Source organism: Lissotriton vulgaris, chromosome 2_1 (genome assembly GCF_964263255.1).
Source record: "Lissotriton vulgaris chromosome 2_1, aLisVul1.2, whole genome shotgun sequence".
NCBI lineage: Eukaryota > Metazoa > Chordata > Amphibia > Caudata > Salamandridae > Lissotriton > Lissotriton vulgaris.
In genome coordinates this window covers 842,009,009-842,031,472 of record NC_141687.1, presented here as the reverse complement: position 1 = coordinate 842,031,472, position 22,464 = coordinate 842,009,009, and positions in this window count along the sequence as shown.

Here is a 22,464-nt window from a genome sequence, read left to right as displayed (position 1 = left end):
GGTTGTTAGTGCAGTGTTATAAAGGAAAAAGGCAATTTATGTTGTTGAAAATACATACAACAGCTGCTTTCCAAGATGCCTGCTGGAAGTCCCATCACTAGCGCACCACCTGTGTCTGCGTTCACGAGTCCTCCCGCTACTCTTTATTCCCGCCTCAGATGACGAACATTGTGCAGGAGGCGGTGGCTCCAGGTTTAGCCCTGATCTTCACGGTTGCTGCTGCAATGGGGAACGGTGCAGCCAGGCCCGGGACGAAGATCAGTGCAGAGGCCCTCCTGCATATAAGATCAACAGTTACAGAACCACTGCAGCAGGAGCGCCTCAGGCAGAGCTCAGGGGCTGTGGGGGACTCCATGCAGCCCCGCAGAGCCATGATTCCCCAACCAACAAGTACAGGTTCTGCAGGAGGCTAGACTCCGCCAGGAACTGTCCATGTGAGTATTTTTATATCTCCCTGCGGTCTGTATCCCTAGATTCATTCCCTTCAGCCACCGCCTTTAGTCTCCTGCATAATGTACTTTTACTCTGCAGCCATGCCAGTGTGCTCCAACTGTTAGCATGCCTACCATCCTTCTAACCGGACTTTAATTTTGTGCTACTGCTTCCCCAGCTTTTACCAAACCTTTACCACGCATAACAAACATTGTGCATGTGTATGCCTTTTATCAACCCTGCCTTTCCAACAAACATTTTGTGGTAAAGGCATACGCACCGTAAAAATGTATGTTGTAAATGCATGCGCTGTAATGGCATATGCATTGTATTTACGGCATTCTAAAGGCATGCATGGTTCCGTCATACAACCCTAGATGAGCTCATGTCTAAGTGCTGGTTTTAGTGGAAGAGTACACCATCCTCAATGTAAATAGAATGTTGTTGGCAATGTGTGGAAGCCAATATGGCTGGAAAATTGTGCATTTGTGTGAGTTTTCTAGAAATGTGCATTTATGTGAATTTCTCTAGAAGGGAACCATGTAAATCAGAAAACCCGAAAAAGAAAGGAAATTGCATTTATATATGAAAATACAAATGTATAGAGCAACTGGTACGGATCCTATAATAACTAAAAGATATGATGGGTCATGTTTCAAGCAGTTGGAAAAGTATGAGTTATGTAAAATGCTTTCAAATGTTGATAAATATGATTGAATATTAGTCATCTGTAGAAAATCAGCCTTTTCTGTGTGCTGCTCGCCCCAGATTTTTGGCCCTTTCCTGAAACCTATATTTTTGCAGGCTAGAACTCTGAACACTTTACCCCTGCTATCCAGTATTAAAAAACTTCATTTTAAAATTATTGAATTGGCAAATTCCTAATTGGCATATTTAACTTTCCTATAAATTCCACGTACATTTGATAAAGTGTTTCCAGGGTCTGGAGTTACATGCAACTACGAGTGGACTGCATGATATATCCACTACAGTGGTAGTACACACGGCTTGCATGTAGCAATTTAAAAACTGTATTGAACCCGTCAAAATAAATGATTTTGACAGTAAAAAACCTCCCTCTTAAATATTAGTATGTCAACCTTATGTAGGAATTGTAGCCCACAAGGCAGATGCATGGTAGTTAAAAGAAAAGCATGTCGAATTTTAATGTTAACATGTCCATACAGTGACTGGCACCCAAACACTATTTTCACTGTGACAGGCCTGGTTTTCTTATGTAGAAAACCAAAAATAAAGCTTAAAATACTAGTAGTGGGTCTTGGGAATGGGACTAGCTAGATATATTTAAATAACTATTTGTAATAGTTTTTAAAAATCTAATTCAATTGTGAAGTCAGGTTTTAATAAATACTAATGTAAAGTACCTTTTAGAAATTCACCTTTTCCTTGCCTGAAGTTCCTGGAGTTTAATTTGGATTTGCTTCTCCAGCCTCTACCAACCAGTAATTAGCCTTGAATAGGGGTGAATAGGTGGGAAATTTCTCCCAGAAGACAACAGTCGGCTAACTTGAATGGATAGGGTTGACCCCATTTCAAGTATGTCCTCTGTGTTTTATGTAAAACTACAGAGGTCCTTCAGCAACCAGACCTCTGTCTCTGGGTTTACACATACCACTTGGGGCACACTTGAAAGGGGAGAGAACAGGATGTCAAGACAATTTTGTGGCTCCACAGTTTAGTTGCTGAATTAACCTACCAGACGTATGTCTATGGGCTTAATGTGGGTACAGTGGGTGCCTCAAACTGGATTCTAGTGTTAAAGGTGGGAGAACAATTGGATTAACATAGAACACTCCCCAGACTACCCCACCCCCCAGCCCTCAAAGCCCAAGTTAAGTGTTGCCAAAGACTTTCGCCATCTTGAAAGTGCACTACGTTGGTAGGCTTGGCTCTGGGAATTATTACCCCATTGATTAGGGAAGGGCGACGAGTCACCCCACACACTAGTGTGTACCAGGCCTTAATGTGGCATCTACAGACACTCACTTCAGAACATTTTCTGGACCTGTAGAAAATACGAAGAGGGCTTGCTGTCTGTGACCGGAGAGGATCCTTGAAGAACTGGATCTGCTCCCTATTGTACCCAGGATAAAAAAGTGGACACCAAAGGTCATAAGTATCACCTCCTTTTACAGCTACAGGAAAACAACGAGCTATAAGAGGTATTTTCCTAGGAGTATCCAACTGACCTGTGGCAACCACCTGAACTGGACCCTGCTGTTGACCTCTGCCTGACACACTTTAAGTTTCTAAGTGCCTCTGCTGAGGTCCTGGGGGACGTTAGAAGTGTACTCCTGCAATCGATTTGGGACTTAAAAGACTAAGTCAGATGGTAAAACATTATGAATCTGGTTTGTGTGTCCGACCCACACTTTATCGTGGAAATATGCCTAGGGATACTCTATTGGCCAAAGATGCAGATGAAGAGGTATGGACCCAAGAAGTAGGCTCTCATAGTCAAATTTGGAAGAAGTATTGCCTGATAGTCAGGGGAAGTCAGAGTTATGCACACTAGTCTTGGGTGGACTCTGTAGATGCCTCTAGCAAGGGACTGGAAGGTTGAGTAAAGTGAGTATAGTACCAGATTATCTTGGGCCCTGTTCAATTTGTTTATGAGGCAGGACATCTTGAGTAACTGCTTTACAGAGTTATGCCAACGCCTGATAGATTGCACGCTGACTGTGCCCAGAGAGCTTTTTGAAGGAGGCACATTTCTGTATCAGTGCCAGAATGTCCACAAATGTACATGGGAGTGATCACAAGGAGGGTGCTTCATGTTTTCCTCTGCAGAGGAAAGGGAAATGCCAGGATAATTCAGAGAAGTTCCTCAAAGAACCCCAAACTTTTAATGGGAGGGATTCCCAGACAAATCTTGAACATAAGAAAGAGTTTTTAGTGTGAAGAAGCACATGGTGCCATATCATCAGCCCCTGAGTTATGACGTTCTAGAGAAAGGGCACAAGAGGGTGGACACTGTATGTTGCTGGCAAAATCCCACAGCCTCAGTTCTTGATGTGCACCTTTCACTAGTTACGATACTTAAGGATGTTTCCTTGTCTATTCTGTTTGAATCACAGATTGGATGAAGTCATAAGAGAATAAATACTGTTTAAAAGATGAATTGATCTATGTGCATTTAACACATAAACATATATTTCTAAAGGTTATCCTTCACACTGTCATGTTTATATCCCAAGCTCAAGTCATGTAGTCTTACTTACCGATCTCTTTGCCTGTTACCCCCACAGTGCTGTGTGGGAGCTGAAGAATGTAGCACTGTGCATAAAATAAACTATTTGTGGCACTGCTAACTAAAACTACGCACAACATGTTGACCTATTAATCTTGGAAAGGTTTTGTGAGGGAGTTAGGATCAGTGAGTGAGATGTTACACTGAATTGTTGTAATTGAGGTACAATCTGAAATTGAGTTTCTTGAATCAAATGAGTGGATGAGCAGCTGCGAATGAGGACCTCTGAAAAGCTGGTAGATCTGAGGCCAAGTCATTAACAAGTACTTCTTTTCTCTTCCTTTGGGCCCTCTATTTGGAACTGCTTAGGATTTGCTGGATGTGCTTCACAGGCCCTCCTCACTGGTAGGTGTGGAGTAGTGAAGGTACTGGGCAGCAGCTCCTTTGGACAGTTGCCACATGCTGGGCCCAGGTGTGTTTACCTTCCAAAGTCCTGTTACCGTGGATGATTGGCAGATTTTAAGCATTTGGCAATTTCACAACCAGATTGCAAATTCAATTTTAGTTGTACTGACTTCAGCTCAAAATATTTGGTAAGGTGCTCAACCAATTGAGCTATTTGGCTTCAGCAAACTACATTGGAATATGTACATCCTGTATAAAATTCTAGTATGGATATGTGGGCTCCATGTTCTATGCATGTTTCTTTTCTATTCACTCAACAGCTCACTTCACAACTCCATCATTAGCCTTCCCTTTAACTTGTACTCATCACTGTGGGTTTAACTGTCAAAATTTAACAGCAAGATGTAACCCTCCATAGGAGCCTAGCCGAAACCAAAATCCTCCACTTGTTCCATCACAGATACTCAATAATAATACATTAGGAACCTAGGGAAATAACACAAGAGACTATGGTTCTGAAAGGATCTTACAGCAACCAACTTCACTGCTAGGATAGCTTGAATAAAAGAAACACAAATTGCACTGTGAGACTTAAGCAATAAGGAAAGACTCTGACTAGTCCCAGTCCAACCATGAATCATTCCTAGAGCCATATAAAAAAGGAGAGACTCCAGAACCATTGATAGGGTGAAAGGCGGTTCACTGGAGAAGGAAGCAAGTATGCAATAAAGTTGCTGAAAGACGTAACAGCTGAATGTAGAGGCTACCCGGATGGTAGGTGGTACCAACTGCAGCAGAGCATAATCAGAGTGTAGCTGGCATAGGAAGATTTCAGAAGGTAAGTGGGAGGTATCACAAGGCGGAAGGACAGAGGGTCTAGAGGGGCACGGAACTACAAGGAAAAAAACAAAAAAGATGAGTGCATAGAAGGCTGAGTGACAAACTGCAAGTTAGTGAGGGAGCCAAAACAACTGGAAAATGATGCGAGGCACTGATCCAATTCCGGCACTGAGGTTATATAGTCACTGTCTCTCAGAAGCCTCAGTCACAACCCAGATGTATCTGTCAAGTCAATCTCTAGGTTCCTGTTCTTTATATACACCAAACCTGACCTCTTCTAATATTAATAATAATAATAATAATAGGCACATTTATAAAGCGCATGGTTACACTCAGCCAGTGTGTCCCCGTGCTGCGGTGCAACTGCAAGAAATCCACACCCGACAGCCTCTTCCTAGTTATCCCGGGGACAAGATAAGTCTTCAAATCCTTCCTGAAAGAGCTCTCTCGAACCTCCATCCGGAGGTGCATGGGGAGCTTGTTTCAGTGTTTGGCAGCCAGCAGGCGGAATGAACGTCCACCCATCCTAGCTCTCTTGGTCACAGGAATGAATGAATGAGGGCTTGAAGCCTTCATGTATGAGTATCAGCCCGCTAGTAAGATCTTTATCACTACACCTAACATCTTGTTCCTGGAATTTTGACTGGGGACTGTCTTTTTTGGGTACTGCTGATAGAAACTAGAAAACAAGTTGGGTGCATTTACAAAAGAGGCTGGCTCCCAGGATCTCAATGAGGCATCATAAGCTTTTCAAGAGATCAACTGCTGGAGATGGCCAAAATGAATATGGGAAACCAAGATAGCCTTCCTACCTCGAGTGTGAACACACTCGACCTCTGTGCACTATTGCAGGAAAATCTTTTCCAATTTTAAATTTCAAAAACACTGTATGACTTGATTGTACAAACTGAAAATTTATTTAGATTAGAGATTCATTTGGTAACTCTATACCTTGTTCAGTTATTTGAAACATACAAAAAAACATTTGTTTACATATTCATTTTGATCATAAACAATTGATAATCAGCAGGTTGAAATTTGACAATACACAAATTCAAAACATTTAGACATTATATCCATTTCTCATGAATGCCCAATGCATTTCGAGTCTGAGGTGGCTCTTCTTCTGGGGCCTGAAATCTAAACACATAAAAGCACTCTGTAAATATCTGACAAGCAAGGGGCCATAAAGGATTCATAAAAACTTCTTTTGCACCAAGTCCATAGCCATGAGATTTAAAAAAGAAAGAAGAAATATGAAAACACCTCCACCATGTGCCCAGTGTTCCCTAGTGCTACCGCAAAATTATTCATGCGGGGAACTTACCCTCCTGGTAATTCGTTATTGCCAGCTGTTATTTCTTAACCAATCAATAAAGAAAAATGAACTACTATCCTGATGGTTTCCACAATCCTGGCACAGCAGTATACTTTAAAAACACTCACCCTCGCTCGCCTCTTCCTGTCCAAATGCAATCCTCCAAACTCGCGATTTTGCTGGAAGAGCAAAAACCACAACTTAAAGTTCTGATACGTGCTACACTGTGTATGTAGAGAATCTACTCAAACCACGTCCTTATACATACCTCAAAACTGTTTTTCAAACAATTTAATCCACCACTTTCCAAGATATTTCACACGCCTCTAACTCGCTGTTAAAGCTTCCACTACTGTCCACCATCTTAAAGTATCTACATCACAACCTCTAACCAATCAGCAACCCGCGTTCTCACACGACGTCATTAGAAAGACTGCAACGTTGACCTACGCTACTCCAATCCTCATTCAAAACCGGAAGCTACCAAGCGCTGTCTCCTCTCCTCACCTGCGTCAATAGAACTGCTGCAACTTTATCAATGCTCCTATTCACACGGACCACCCGTGATCGCAACAAAGTGAAAAATAATGAAAAGTGTGTGTGTGAAAAAATAAAAATATAAACAAAGGGTAGAAAAGGCCAATGGAACATTTCTGAAACACTCTAGAAGTTGAACTTTAGCTGAAAAAATCGGTAGAGAAATCAACCAGATGTTCACACATTTCCACATGGTGGATCAACAATGAATACCTGTTATAGAAGCACGAAAAATCTATTTTTTCATTTAGACCCCTGGGGTCCTGAATTTCTAACTTTTTGATCCAGTAAGTTTCTCTCTGCAGGAGGGATCTAGTAAGATCCATTCCTGCTTGTGGTTGAATATTTTCTAAAACTGAAAACTGTAGCTGAGCTATGCTGTCTGTTGCCTCCATCCAATGTACAGCTAAGGAGCTTTTAGCATTCTGATTTCTTATTGTGCTTTTATGCTCAGAAATTCTCACTTTTAATTTGCGCTCAGTTTTCCCGACATACAATTTCCCACATGGGCACTTTATGTAGTAAATCAACATGCTTGAATTACAATCTGAATTGTGTAACAAAGATATTGTTTTTCCCGTTTGAGGATGATGTAGAGATGACTCTACTATGACATTATTACAATGTTCACAGTTACCACATTTTTTCATTCCTTTAAAGACTGATGATTGTTTTTGCTTCATCTGACTCATCTTTAAGATTTTTTGATCGGGTGTAAGCAAAGATCGTTTTTTGATCAAAGTTCCCAATGGTGATTGATAATGTTCTTTATCTTTTGTGAGCTCGTAGAAAATTTTGAGACAAAAACATGTCTCTCAATGGTCTTCTTGGATTTCTGTTTCAACAAGTTTATTCTGTCACACGCCTTTATTTGTTCCCTTGTTTTAGTCAGTATTTCATCCGGATATCCTCTTTCAATGTACTTTCTCTGTTGGATGTCCAGGTGTTTATATAGGTCTGTGTTTGTAGAACAAATCTTCTTAATTCTCATAAATTGAGAAAAAGGTAGATTCTCCTTGAGATTTTGTGGATGAAAACTTTGAAATGATAATGCGTTATTAACGTCAGTGTCTTTTCGGAAAACCTCTGTCTCCTTCGACGTGGATTCTCTATACACGTCAATACCCCAGGGTGAGACTCTGGATACCATTTGCAATATCTTAAGCCAAACCGAGTTGGACTCCATAACACCGGTCCCTTTCATCATGGCCTTGGCCAAACTGGCCATGAAAGACAATTTTTTCCGATATGAGGACACGGTGTACCTGCAAACGTCAGGGACCTGTATGGGCAGCATTTTCGCCCCTAGCCTGGCGAATCTGTATGTCCATACTTTCGAGCAACAACATGTCCTCACGCCAACCAATCCCTTCCACCCTTATATTAAGTGGTGGAAGAGGTATATAGATGATATTTTGGTTGTGAGGAGAGGAGACCGTGACTCTATTCTTTTGTTTCACCAGTGGTTGAACCAGCAGAGCCAATTTTTGAGGTTTACTGTAGAGATCAATAAAGAAAGGATCTCCTTCTTAGATCTATCTATCTATGCCACAGAGTCGGGGCTACACAGTGAGCTATTCCGTAAGTCGATGGCCAGGAACTCTCTCCTGTTATATCAGAGCCAGCACCCCAAAGCGCTCAGAGATAATTTGCCCTTTGGGCAATTTCTCCGAATTAGGCGCAATTGCTCGGAGGGAGAATCTTTTTCTAAACATGCCACTGAGTTATGTCACCAACTAGCAGATAGATGTTATCCAAAGAAACTGATAAAAAGGTCTCTGAAACGGGCCTCCAACAATAATCGGTTGAGCCTACTGGATCCTCCGATGCCTAAACCTCCATCAGAACGTATCACTTTTGTTAGTACTTTCAATACAAAGTCTAACACTATACAACAAAAAGTGAGGCGACATTGGAAGGTACTGAATGCTGGTAATAACAAAATTGACAAAAAAAGGGGAGACCCTGTAGGTTACTTTTAATAAATGGAGTTCTAGACATTAGTTAAAGTCCAGCAGTGTGGGGACAGACAGGTCTTAGGGCAGTAGTAGTTTGTATATTATGGCAAAATGAAATAGAACACTTATCATATATAACAAAGAACTTATTTTACAATAAACAAATCCACCAAAGATAAAAAAAAGTGTGTATCAAAAAATACAGTTTATTATAATACCTGCCTTAAGGGTTACAATCTAAATAATTAAAATACGGTAAAATCAATTTTCCACATAGTGAAAGAATATACTAAAAAGTCAAAAGAAAGAGTCGACGCGGCGTTTCGGTGTTCGTGTTACAATATTCACACCTTCATCAGGACATTTTGACTGACAATCTAAAAAAATTTAAACAACAATATTTTAGGAATTTTGTGGTATGGGCAGAAAAACAGAAAAACATACATTGTGGTTCTTTTCCTATAAGTGTTCATTTTACCCTCTAAGATCCTAGGACTGTTCCTGTATGGAGACCACCCTCCTTTTGTTCATTTTATGTTGGCCATAACCCCTACCAATGATCGAAATAAATCAAGGGGGGATGTTTGGGTTAAAAACTATGGCTTAGAACATAGAACGGGAGGGGTTTGTATTGAACAAAGAGGAGGGTGGTCTCCATAGAGGAACAGTTCATTACACTTCAATCTGACCGGGTTGTTTATAGAGTACAACCGATACAGTCTCATCATTAGGCAGAGGTTGCCTCATGCCCTGTATAATCGTTTTAGTTTTCTAGACAAGTTCTCCCTGTCTCTTACTTATTAACTCCAGGATCGGCTCCTGATCGTACAACATTGTCCGATCGGTCTTGGGGGGTTGTGAGACATTTGCTACCTTTAAATAATTTTTCTTTGTACGTTCACCACATACAAGCGGATGAGCGCGTCTATTTCATACCCTTTTCATTCCCGTTCTCAGTCTAATACGGGCCTCGAATTAGAATCACCTTACAAACTACAATATTCCGCGCTATGACGCGTTTTTGTAGTTCTCTGCTCTAGCGTGAGAGCGCGTCCAGACGTTACCGTTTTGCAGCATTTCCTGTAACCGTGCAAGTGACAACAGCGCTACGGAGGCAATCTAAATAATAATATCATGACTCGCGAACGAGGTACGCTTATCTATTTACACTTTGGCTGACATGTGCAATGGAAGCATTTACCCACCCACATTTTAACCTTTATAAGTGACCGACCTGCCTGCTGTCGTTGCCTTCCTCTTGGAAGCTACGAGGCAACGACGGACAGGTGAGGCCAGAGCTCTTCTCTCCCCTGTTTTTAGCCATTCCTACCAACACGCAAAAACGAAAACTTAAGGGGACGTGTCACTTAATGCCTACAGAGAGGGTCTCCTGTTTACTCTTTTTTAAGACATCCCTGGTAACAAGGCTAAGGGGAATAGTACTTGTACTGTCTAATATTGAGTAGTGAACAGCCTGAGATGGTCTGGCCTGACTGTTTTGGTGAGGGGGCTTGTTTGTTCCTCAGTTAGAGACTGGTTTTATGCTCGAAAAGGTATAAAGAATAGAAGGGCATCAGTGTAGGTTTCTGGGAGGGAGACTAGGCTACTTAAACCTTAGGCTTCCCCCCTTATCCCTTTCTTTACCTTTTCTAGAGCGGGGCCTCATATTATCCTGAGCAAGGTTCCAGGAGAGGTGAGGTTTGCTCCCTGTACAATACAGGTTAGTACATAGTAGTTAATATTTCATAGTAACCTTAATATGGGTTAGTGTCTTACAGGCATTTTCACTGCTGGGATTCATGTAAAATATCTCTGTTTGTTTTCTGTGAACAGATAAAATCGACACTGATTGATACAGAGGATTGAAAGACACTTCATTATAACACAGTTGTATCCTTTATTGCTTTAGTCATTTTTCACTTTTTGCAGATACGCAGTAGCAAACGATAAGAACTGTGGCCCATATGAAAGCCGCGGGATTTGTTTCCCCTTAGGCTGAAATATGTTGGCCGAATTTATGCAGTTATATGCTTAAAACTGCACTTTTGCACTGTTCTTGTTTTTATTAAGGGAGTGATCAAGTTCATATTAAAGTTTTGTATTGATCTACTATCCTTTTTTAATCTCACTACACGTTATTATTTTGCACTGCACTGGACTCCCTCATGATCTTTTTTGCTCACATGGTCTTCACTGCATCTGGAGATAAGACCCAGACAAATCTAGGTTATGGACCTGTTCCAATGATCATGGGACACACCAATCCTATTTGGATGACCAAATGAGAATATATGATCTATATCTGACGTTGATGGACATCCAACCTCCCTCTGTACGGGGCTATTCTACATTTGAAGTGAATCCCAACATACGGTTTGCTCTGTTTGGCACTCTATGAACAAGCTATATGTTTTATAGCCTTAGCAACGCCCACTGACTTGGTTAGCAGTGTTCGTTTTGTCTTCTGGAGCACATTAGGTCCAGCTACAGACCCCCAGAGTGTGTTTTTTGTTTCTTACATTCAATAGTAGGGGGACTTCACCCTGGGTAGGTCTTTAAATATTTTCCCTCTGACCCTCTTTCCCTGTTGTGTTTTACATTGTAATAATGTCATAGTAGGGTTAACACTACATCATCCTCAAACGGGAAAAACAATATCTTTGTTTCACATTTCAGATTGTAATTCAAGCATGTTGATTTACTACATAAAGTGGCCATGTGGGAAATTGTAAGTCGGGAAAACTGAGCGCAAATTAAAAGTGAGAAATTCTGAGCATAAAAGCACAATAAGAAATCAGAATGCTAAAAGCTCCTTAGCTGTACATTGGATGGAGGCAACAGACAGCATAGCTCAGATACAGTTTTCAGTTTTAGAACATATTCAACCACAAGCAGGAATGGATCTTACTAGATCCCTCCTGCAGAGAGAAACTTACTGGATCAAAAAGTTAGAAACTCAGGACCCCAAGGGTCTAAATGAAAAAATAAATTTTTCGTGTTTTCTATAACAGGTATTCATTGTTGATGCACCATGTGAAAATGTTTGAACATCTGGTTGATTTCTCTAGCGATTTTTTCAGCTAAAGTTCAACTTCTAGAGTGTTTCAGAAATATTCCATTGGCCTTTTCTACCCTTTGTTTATATTTTTATTTTTTCACACACACACACTTTCATTATTTTTCACTTTGTTGCGATCACGGGTGGTCCGTGTGAATAGGAGCATTGATAAAGTTGCAGCAGTTCTATTGACGCAGGTGAGGAGAGGAGACAGCGCTTGGTAGCTTCCGGTTTTGAATGAGGATTGGAGTAGCATAGGTCAACGTTGCAGTCTTTCTAATGACGTCGTGTGAGAACGCGGGTTGCTGATTGGTTAGAGGTTGTGATGTAGATACGTTAAGATGGTGGACAGTAGTAGAAGCTTTAACAGCGAGTTGGAGGCGTGTGGAATATCTTGGATAGTGGTGGATTAAATTGTTTGAAAAACAGTTTTGAGGTATTATAAGGACGTGGTTTGAGTAGATTCTCTACATACACCTTGTAGCACGTATCAGAACTTTAAGTTGTGGTTTTTGCTCTTCCAGCAAAATCGCGAGTTTGGAGGAATGCATTTGGACAGGAAGAGGCGAGCGAGGGTGAGTGTTTTTAAAGTATACTGCTCTGCCAGGATTGTGGCAACCATCAGGATAGTAGTTCATTTTTCTTTATTGATTGGTTTAGAAATAACAGCTGGCATTAACGAATTACCAGGAGGGTAAGTTTCCCGCATGAATAATTTTGCGGTAGCACTAGGGAACACCGGGCACATGGCGGAGGTGTTTTCACACTTCTTCTTTCTTTTTTAAATCTCATGGCTATGGACTTGGTGCAAAAGAAGTTTTTATGAATACTCTATGGCCCCTTGCTTGTCAGATATTTACAGAGTGTTTTTATGTGTTTAGATTTCAGGCCCCAGAAGAAGAGCTACCTCAGGCTCAAAATGCATCGGGCATTCATGAGAAATGGATATAATGTCTAAATGTTTTGAATTTGTGTATTGTCAAATTTCAACCTGCTGATTATCAATTGTTCATGATCAAAATGAATATGTAAACAAATGTTTTTGTTATATGTTTCAAATAACTGAACAAGGTATAGAGTTACCAAATGAATCTCTAATCAAAATACATTTTCAGTTTATACAATCAAGTCATCCAGTGTTTTTGAAATTTAAAATTGGAAAAGATTTTCCTGCAATAGTGCACAGAGGTCGAGTGTGTTCACACTCGAGGTAGGAAGGTTCAGTTGCAGGCACGTGCGGGCAAACGTGTCACCACTGTAGCACGCATATAAAGGTATAGTTTAGTAATGAGGAATTAAGAGTTTCACAGTATTAAGATTAAAACAGGAGTGCTTCTCATAAAACATTTTTAAACCAAGATAGCCCCCATCACATTCTTTTGAAAACTATCTCCTAATATTGGAGATGGAGCTGCTCTGATCTTTGTAAACACTCGCTTCACCCTGGATACATGAAATAACGAGTAAACTTTCAATTTTCTGGAGAACAAAAAAGGACTTTTTGGGCAACTCTAATTAAACCCCATGACTGTCCTACCAGCTTGAGAATAGTGAAGGAGCCCACAAAACAATGAGGAGCAAACTTAAGGTTAGGCTCAGCATGTGTAAGTGTTTCATGGATAGCCAAACCTTTTGTCCCACCTAACACTCTTCAGCAGGTCTATAAGGTTCATCCCCCATCTTGACTCTTATATGCTGCCCTAGCTTTTGAAAAGCATTGATAAACGCCTCTCCTAACTTCATTGATATGGCAGAGAACATGTGTTATAGATGGATAAGGTATGGGAGCGTTAGGTAGGAAAAGATTGAGGATGGAAGCCAAAAGAGCAATGGAACAGATAGGCCCCAAAGGAGAGTATAAACAGTTGTTGTATGCAAGCATATTCAGGGAGATCCAATAACTCTAGTCACTAGTTTGCTCAATTAAGAAACAACAAAGATGTTGTTCTATTCCTTGGTTCACTCTCTTGGCCTGTCCATCTGTCTTTGGATGATAGCTGCAGGTTTTTATTCGTTTTTACCAGAAATTTAAAATTAATTGCATCTCTCAATCTGGGGTAATAATTTGTGGTAATTCGTGAAATTCAAAAATGTGATTCAGAAAATGTCATCTAGTTCTACAGCAGATGGTAATAGTTTTTGAGGAGCTTAAAATGACCCATTTTGGTGAAATAATCCATCACTAAAAAAGGTGAACCATGATGACTTCTTGTTGCAATTCTGGATTAGGCAATAATAGCACATCTTTCTAATACTACATGTATCCCAAAGTCCTCAGATTTCTTACATTATTTAGTAACTATTGTTCTCCATTGATCTTTTCTTGTATGACTTGTAATAATTAACTTAAAATTGGTTGATTTTAGCTTTTGATTAGGGGTAAGCATCAGCTCTTCTCTTTGCCTTGAGAGACCATCCTCCTCGCCATGTCGAGTCCCCTGTCTCTAGGTAATTATATACTGCAATTTGACTAAAACAAGGCCCATATTGCATGTCTCGCTTTTAGATATTCCATAGTTTGAAATAAAGCAGATATTTTTTATGGTCCTTCCAGACGGTGACATCATGTGATGCTCCTTCTGAATAGTTTTGCCATTGGGTGAAGGTCTCATTAATCTAAAGCAACTCCTTATCATGGATGGTATAGTTTATTTCAGAAATGGAATGTGTTCTTGTATAATATGCCACCGGATGCACTGCTTTGGGATCTTTTTGCATATTACTGCACCAATAGCGAGCACTGATCTATTAGTCTTTAATATAAGAGCATCTGCAGATTCTCATGTCATAGTACAGGAGCTGATGTAAACGTGGTCTTTAAGAAGTTAAAGAAAGCTTTCTGTTCTAGACCCACCCAAAAAGTTAACATTTCTGAGTCAGTACTCTGTAAAATCTAAAAAGTAACCAAATATTTTTAAATACAAATTTGTATGTTTTTTTACAGAGAAAGAGTACTTACGCCGTCTTGGGATATGTTCTTGCACCTGTTGGTGATGCTGTTGAAGATCATTAGAACAGATTAGGATATCATGTAAATAGGCAAATGTATCTAGCAAGGCCCTAAAAATATAGTTAGCACAATGCTGAAAGGACTGCGGCCTATTACATAAACTGAATGGCATTACTAATTAATCATTATGTCCATAGTGAGTGTTAAAAGCTGTCTTTTACCCAACCCCTAACCACCCTGCCTAGTTTGTGTGCTCCTCTTAGATCCCTTGGAAAAGACCTTGGCTTCTTTTATCAGGTCTAAGAAAACAGATATGAGTGGGAGCGGATAGTGATTTATGACTGAAATGGAGTTTAATTTCCTTGTAGTCTACACATGGCTGATATTTCCCATGTCATTATGGAAAGAAATGATCAGGCCTCATCTGCGAAATGGAATGGCTTATAACACCCTTGTCTAAGTTTTCGTTTAAACACTGCTTCAGCACTTCATCTTCCTTCATGGTTACGTGCTAAAACTTTCCATGAGGAATTGATGAGCTGCGCACAAGATCATTAGCAAAGACATATGGGCAATGTACAGGTAAGTAAAGTGATAGTGTGGACTACACACTCCTCGCATTAACTTTGTCAGCAAAAAATCCAACTGTCTGATGATCAGTGTGCAGCGCCTGATAGTGTGTACCTTCCACACCATGTCAGACAAAAAAAGGGGGGGCCGGTAGCCTACAGACCTACTGGACTCAGGAGCGCCCAACTTAAATTGATGTACAATCCATTTTTGAAAACAAGACATTCAATACTCTTCGAACAAACAAACATTTAATATTGTTCAAACATGGCGTTTCAACCATGAAAATCCCTTATCTTCTCAACTATACATACAAAAACTGAACAGGTATTACAATAACTCCACAGAAATTAATACTACTATAACAAAAACATTGCAGCAAAACATAACTAAAAGACTGAAAGCCCAAAGCATTTTGGGGCTACTGTCCCTGCTTCATGCGCATCACTGTAAAACAAACTAGCATTGGAAATGCAATAGGTCTCGGATTTATTTTAGTTAGAGCTAAAGGCATTGTAAATGGCAATGTGTTTTAGCCATGTGTTATGGAGTGTATGCATGTGGTGTGTAGTGAAATTATGTGGGTTGGATTGGAATTGTAGCAATGGTGGCATGCTGCGCTTTAAAAGAATATGTTTAAAAGTAAAGTGCACCATACTGCGATTGCTACAATAGTTAATTGTGGATGTGTTAACAATTGATGTGTGCACTGATGGCTGGTGGTGTGTGTGCCTGTAGAAATTTTGCACTGATGGCTGGTGGTGTGTGTGCCTGGTAGAAGCGTGCACTGCTGGCTGGAGGTGTGTGTGCCTTTTGGAAGCGTGCACTGATGGCTGGTGGTGTGTGTGCCTGGTAAAAGTGTGCACTGATGGCTGGTGTTGTGTGTGCCTGGTGAAGTGTGCACTGATGGCTGGTGGTGTGTGTGTGTTTGGTGAAAGCGTGCACTGACGTCTGGTGGTGTGTGCCTGGTGGAAGCCTGCACTGACGGCTGGTGGTGTTTGTGCCCGGTGAAAGCGTGCACTGACGGCTGGTGGTGTTTGTGCCCGGTGAAAGCGTGCACTGATGGTTGGTGGTGTTTTTGTCCTGTGAAAGCGTGCACTGACGGCTGGTGGTGTGTGTGTGTGGTTGTGTGTGTGTGGTTGTGTGTTGTTGCGTGTGTGGTGGTGAGTGTGTGGTGGTGAGTGTGTGGTGGTGAGAGTGTGGTGTGGGAGTGTGTGTGTTTGTGTGTGTGGTTTTATGTGTGTGGTCTTATGTGTGTGTGTGTGGTGGACTTATTTCGAGTTTTCGTACCCTGCACACTTTCACACTGCCCCTACTCACTCACACACTGCTTACCCTACACACTCACACAATGTTCACCCTGCACACTCACACACTGCTCACCCTGCACACTCACACACTGCTCACCCTGCACACTCACACACTGCTCACCCTGCACACTCACACACTTTTCACCCTGCACACTCACACACTGCTCACCCTACACACACACACTGCTCACCCTACTCTCACACTGCTCACCCTCCACACTCACACAATGCTTACCCTACACACTCACACACTGCTGACCAAACACACTCACAGAATGTTCACCCTGCACACTCCCACACTGCTCACCCTACACACTCACACAATGTTCACCCTGGATGCTCACACACTGTTAACCCTGCATACTCACACACTGCTCACCCTGCATGCTCACACACTGCTCACCCTGCACGCTCACACACTGCTCACCCTGCACACTCACACACTGCTCACCCTACACACTCACCCACTGCTCACCCTACGTAATGCGAAAAGACTTAGCTCTGCCCATTGGCCTGTTGTATAATCGTACAGTAGGTTGTGAGTAGTTGCGCTTGATTGGTTGGAGTGTCCCCACCTTGCCGCGTTCCCTTAAAGAGGACCGGCTGCCTCCATGAAGCTCCCAAGACACGTGTTAAGCTGGTCTTTGTTTTACCTCCTGTGTGTCAGTGCACCGTGTAAGCGCACAAGCATACCGTGCTCTCTCTGGAACAGTCACAATGCTGAGTCTCTCACTCTGCAGTCACTCTCACTCTGCAGTCAATCTCACTCTGTAGTCACTCTCACTCTGCTGTCACTCATGCTGTCACTCTCACTCATGCTGTCACTCTCACTCTGCAGTCACTCTCACTCTGCAGTCACTCTCACTCTGCAGTCACTCATGCTGTCACTCTCACTCTGCAGTCAATCTCACTCTGCAGTCACTCTCACTCTGCAGTCACTCATGCTGCCACTCTCACTCTGCTGTCACTCATGCTGTCACTCTGCAGTCCCTCTCACTCTGCAGTCACTCTTACTCTGCAGTCACTCTCACTCTGCAGTCACTCTCACTCTGCAGTCACTCTCACTCTGCAGTCACTCATGCTGTCACTCTCACTCTGCTGTCACTCATGCTGTCACTCTGCAGTCCCTCTCACTCTGCAGTCACTCTTACTCTGCAGTCACTCTCACTCTGCCGTCACTCATGCTGTCACTCTCACTCATGCTGTCACTCACTCAGGCTGTCACTCATGCTGTCACTCTCCAGCAGTCACTCTCACTCTGCAGTCACTCTCACTCTGCAGCCACTCATGCTATCACTCTCTCTCATGCTGTCACTCTCACTAATGCTGTCACCCATGCTCTCAATCTCACTCTGCAGTCACTCTCACTCTGCAGTCACTCATGCTATGGAGTGTATGCATGTGGTGTGTAGTGAAATTAAGCACAACTACTCACAATCTACTGTACGATTACAACACAGGACAAAGGGCAGAGCTAGGTCTTTTCGCATTACGTAGGGTGAGCAGTGTGTGAGTGTGTAGGGTGAGCAGTGTGTGAGTGTGCAGGGTGAGCAGTGTGTGAGCGTGCAGGGTGAGCATGCAGGGAGAGCAGTGTGCTTTCACTCTCACTCTGCAGTCACTCTCACTCTGCAGTCCTCACTCTGCAGTCACTCTCACTTTGCAGTCACTATCACTCTACTGTCACTCATGCTGTCACTCTCACTCTGCTGTCACTCTCACTCTACTGTCACTCATGCTGTCACACTAACTCTACAGTCACTCTCACTCTGGACACTCTCACTCTGCAGTCACTCTCACTCTGGACACTCTCACTCTGCAGTCACTCTCACTCATGCTGTCACTCTCACTCATGCTGTCACTCTCACTCTGCAGTCACTCTCACTCTGCAATCACTCTCACTCATGCTGTCACTCTCACTCATGCTGTCACTCTCACTCATGCTGTCCCAGGGCCAGAAGAAGCGCTCCCTCCCTCAACAGCAACTAGACCCATCCAACCCCAGGGCCAGAAGAAGCGCTCCCTCCCTCCACTGGGCCTTTCCATGAAACAGCCTGTGGGCGCTTGAGAGACTTCAGAATGTGAAGGCCAGACTTCTTACACTGTCCACTGGTGCAAGCTTCTCCCGCTCACCACCAGTGCCAGCGTCTCATGCTACCAATCACTGGCTGCATCTCACACTGTCCACCAATACCCGCTTTACTCCCTGCCTACCAATGACAGCTTCTCTCTTACCCATAGGTACCAACTCCTCCAACCCCCAGCACATGGCGCTCTCACTGCCCACCAAAGTGCTTGAAACCCACGAGGTGGGCTAAGCGCTGTGCAGTGGCTTGAGGAGAAGAGGGTGGCATGGGCACCGAAAACTCCTAGTCAGACATCGACTTACACATGGTTAAAGACTTTGGAGCAATTCAGGGGGAAAATAAAATATTGTTGCGGTGGGTTTAAAACGGCAGAATTCGCATTTTAACAGTCCACCTTACCATGTTGCACCCACCTGGTGGTGAACATGCGCTGATCCCGATGCAAAGCCACAATGCTCCTCCCCTCCCCACTTTCTTTGTAACCCTTCCCGTTCTGCCCCCTGCACACCAATAAAAGCCATTCGCCTAGTAAATCACTGTTATCTACGAATATGGACAGAGTCTGGAGTAACATACGTTCTCCTATATCCCCGTATTTCCAAAGCGCTGACCTCGGAGTTGACAGAACGGTCTGCAACTTCTGAAGTTCGCCGCATCCCAATAACGCGAGAATCCAGTCCATACTTCTGGGTCAAGAAGGTCTGTTTGGTGCGAAACAATATTTAGGGTTTATTCCTGGTTCATTCACCTTTCCATGGACGCCCGAACTCCCGAATTTACTTCACAATATTTGATGTATTTGTGGGATGGCCAATACTAGCCCCCGGCGACCCTCGCGCTAACAGCTCCGACTCTCGGAACCGAAGCCGCCTCTTTCTGAACCGAGTTCGTAATATCGCCTGAACACATCGTAATTCGGGATGTTCTTCGCAGTTCTGCTAGGTAATTCGTCCCGATCCAATTTGCAACAGTTCTACGATCAAAGAGAAGTGCGCCAATGTTTGCCCCCTCAGATCATTCCTCGAACGCACAGTTTTTGCAATGTCTTTGTGATCAATAGATCCATTTCCTCGGTGTATTCGTTGTTTTATACTGTTAGGAGTATTCGATGTATTTATTTTTACAATGCTAACTTTTTTTCTTCCACCACCGTCATCGAATTTCTCTTATTCGTCCTTGTTCTATCAAAGCACAATGTTTTTTTCCCATATTGTTGTGTTCCATGCTCCCGACCACTTTCCCATTTGTATTATCGTCAGCCCAACAACACATTTTATGTAATCCTCTTTGCCATTTTCCATTTTCTCTGTACATGTACTTCTCTTTCCGCAGCTTTAATTTTCTATTTCGTGTTTCTGAATTGTTATTGTAAAAAAAAACGGCAAGTGGTGCACGCACGCGCGCGACTGCCAGTATATGTCTTCAATTACCGCTGCCTTGACGGCCGCGATAGTTGAAGATATATGGCCTCTGGTGCGCGTAACAGACACCAATAGGCCATGGGCGGAGCTACGCGACCGCCCATGGCCTATTGCGTGTTCTGTTTGAAAAACACACACACTGAAAGGCCATTGAAAATGGACCTAAGAAATAACACGCACGAGCTGCGTGGAATTTCTAGGTCCATTTCCAAACCGCTGCGAAAAGGACACTCGCTGCGTGACACTGCATGCGCAGTGTACGGCAGTCCAGAGCCCTAAAAAGGTTAGTGTTACAATACTATAAATGTACATTCCTGCAGATCTACAACCAACTTTATTCTTCATTCATTAGTGAACTGTATAATCCTTCTCCAAAAACGTGTCACATGTAGAGTGCCAAAGAACACCATGTTCATCAAGAAATCTTCGGTGTAAAAGTGTGTAAAACAATGAGTGCAAAAAAATAACAATAAAACCAACTTAAACAAGGCAAAAAGTAAGTATGGGCGAAATTTGTGAATTCGCGTTCCGCCAATTAGCGAGAAATTGAACTCGCAATCCGCGAATTCGTGCGAATTTGCGGATTTTTTTTTGCGTGTGCGCGGGGCTTTTTGCGTGTTCGCGGGCCACTTACAGCGCATCGACCGCAAACTTACCCATGCGGTCTTACATGGGCGCGGCCATCTTGTTATTGTTGCGTATTTCCGGTTCCGGGGGCTAGCTGCATGCTCGCATTGTGCGCGTGGCGCGCATACGGGTTCGCGGGAGTTTTTGCATGCTCGTGGGGGAAATATCGTGCAAACTTACCCACACGGTCCTCTATGGGCGCGGCCATCTTGTTTTTCATTCATTGCTATGGTTTTGGGCATGCTATCCTTTCAATCTATCTCCAATCTTTGCAATCCTTTGTTTTTCTGAACGTTTTTTTGCTCTTTTTTGCTTATTATCTACCTCTCTATTTTCCTACATCTATATTTTGTGTTTTTTTCAACTTTTTGTTACTTTATTACCTACTTTATTTGTTTAGCTCTCTCTCTTATTTTATTTCATTTTCACACCTATTCTTTACTTCTTGTGCCCAGAACCATGGCAAAAGGAGCCGACAAGGGCAAGGGGAAGGGCCCAGCACCCCGTAGATGGCTCCTTTGCGGGCGTTTGAGGGGGGAGGAAGTCCAGGCCAGGGAGATCTTCTCTGCGGTAGAGGTGTCCGCCTTGATGTTTTATGTTCAGCGACACCTCCCTAAGACCGTGGCAGCAGCGGGGAGGATTGCTTCCAGTTATGGCCTCCGGGAGCGTCGCCAGCTGTGGGAGAAGGTGTGCCGGGCCATGCATAGGGAGTCTGGGGTCCGGCGCACTTACCAGCAAGCAACGCACCGATGGTCGAACATCCTCGACCGGGAGCAGGACATGCTCCACCTGCTAGGATTGGAGATCCCTGGCCTTGGTGAGTAGCTATTTGATAACTACTTTGTTTTCTACTGCTCTGTGTTATATTGCTAATCTATTTTTTCCTGTAGAGTATGAATGCTGCTGATTCAATTACATTGCAGGTAAATTAATGTTTAAATAGCTTCTGTCATTGCAGGTGCTCGCCTGGTTATTGGCCTTGCTACTATGCTTACTTGTTTGCAACTTTTTGCTCATTTTAGAGCATAACTGCGCAATGCTAGAGACAGTAGTCAAGTCAAAACCACTTTATTCGATTTAGTTAAAAATCATAAAAGCATTCTACAATCACATCACAGGAAGGGCAATACAAATTCATAAGCAAATACAAAAAGCATCAATCAGTAATAATTTCATATACATAAAAGTACACGATATGAGGAAACGACAGTAATAATTAATTAATATACATTATAAAAATACATCATAAAAGGAGTAAATACTCGATAAAATAGACATTTAAAACGAGAACAACATCCATTTCAATCATCTTTACAAAACACTAATATTAACATCTTTAAGTCTTTTCCTCCTGATCCTAACCGCAGCAACAAGGTAATTGGCCACGCTAAACATGGCCAACGCAGAATCCAATAATTGGAGGTACAGGAGAGCAGGTTTCGCCTGGTAAAAAGCTTTATCCTTCAATAATGGTACCAGGTATTTCTGTCTGGGCTCAGTAAAGAAATTACAAAACAACATATAGTGCATATTATTTTGTGTAGAAAAACTATCACAGTTGCAGACAGGGGCATCCTCCTCCTTAAACCAACCTTGACTATCACACAGAACTGTGTAAATCTGGTTAAACCGAAGTTTAACCAGAAGCCACCTATGAAAGGGGATAGTGACGATAGTGAGGTACGGTTGGATGGTAAGACGCGTAATGGTCAGGTAGTGGGCTCTGACCGTGGGCTTGAGTAG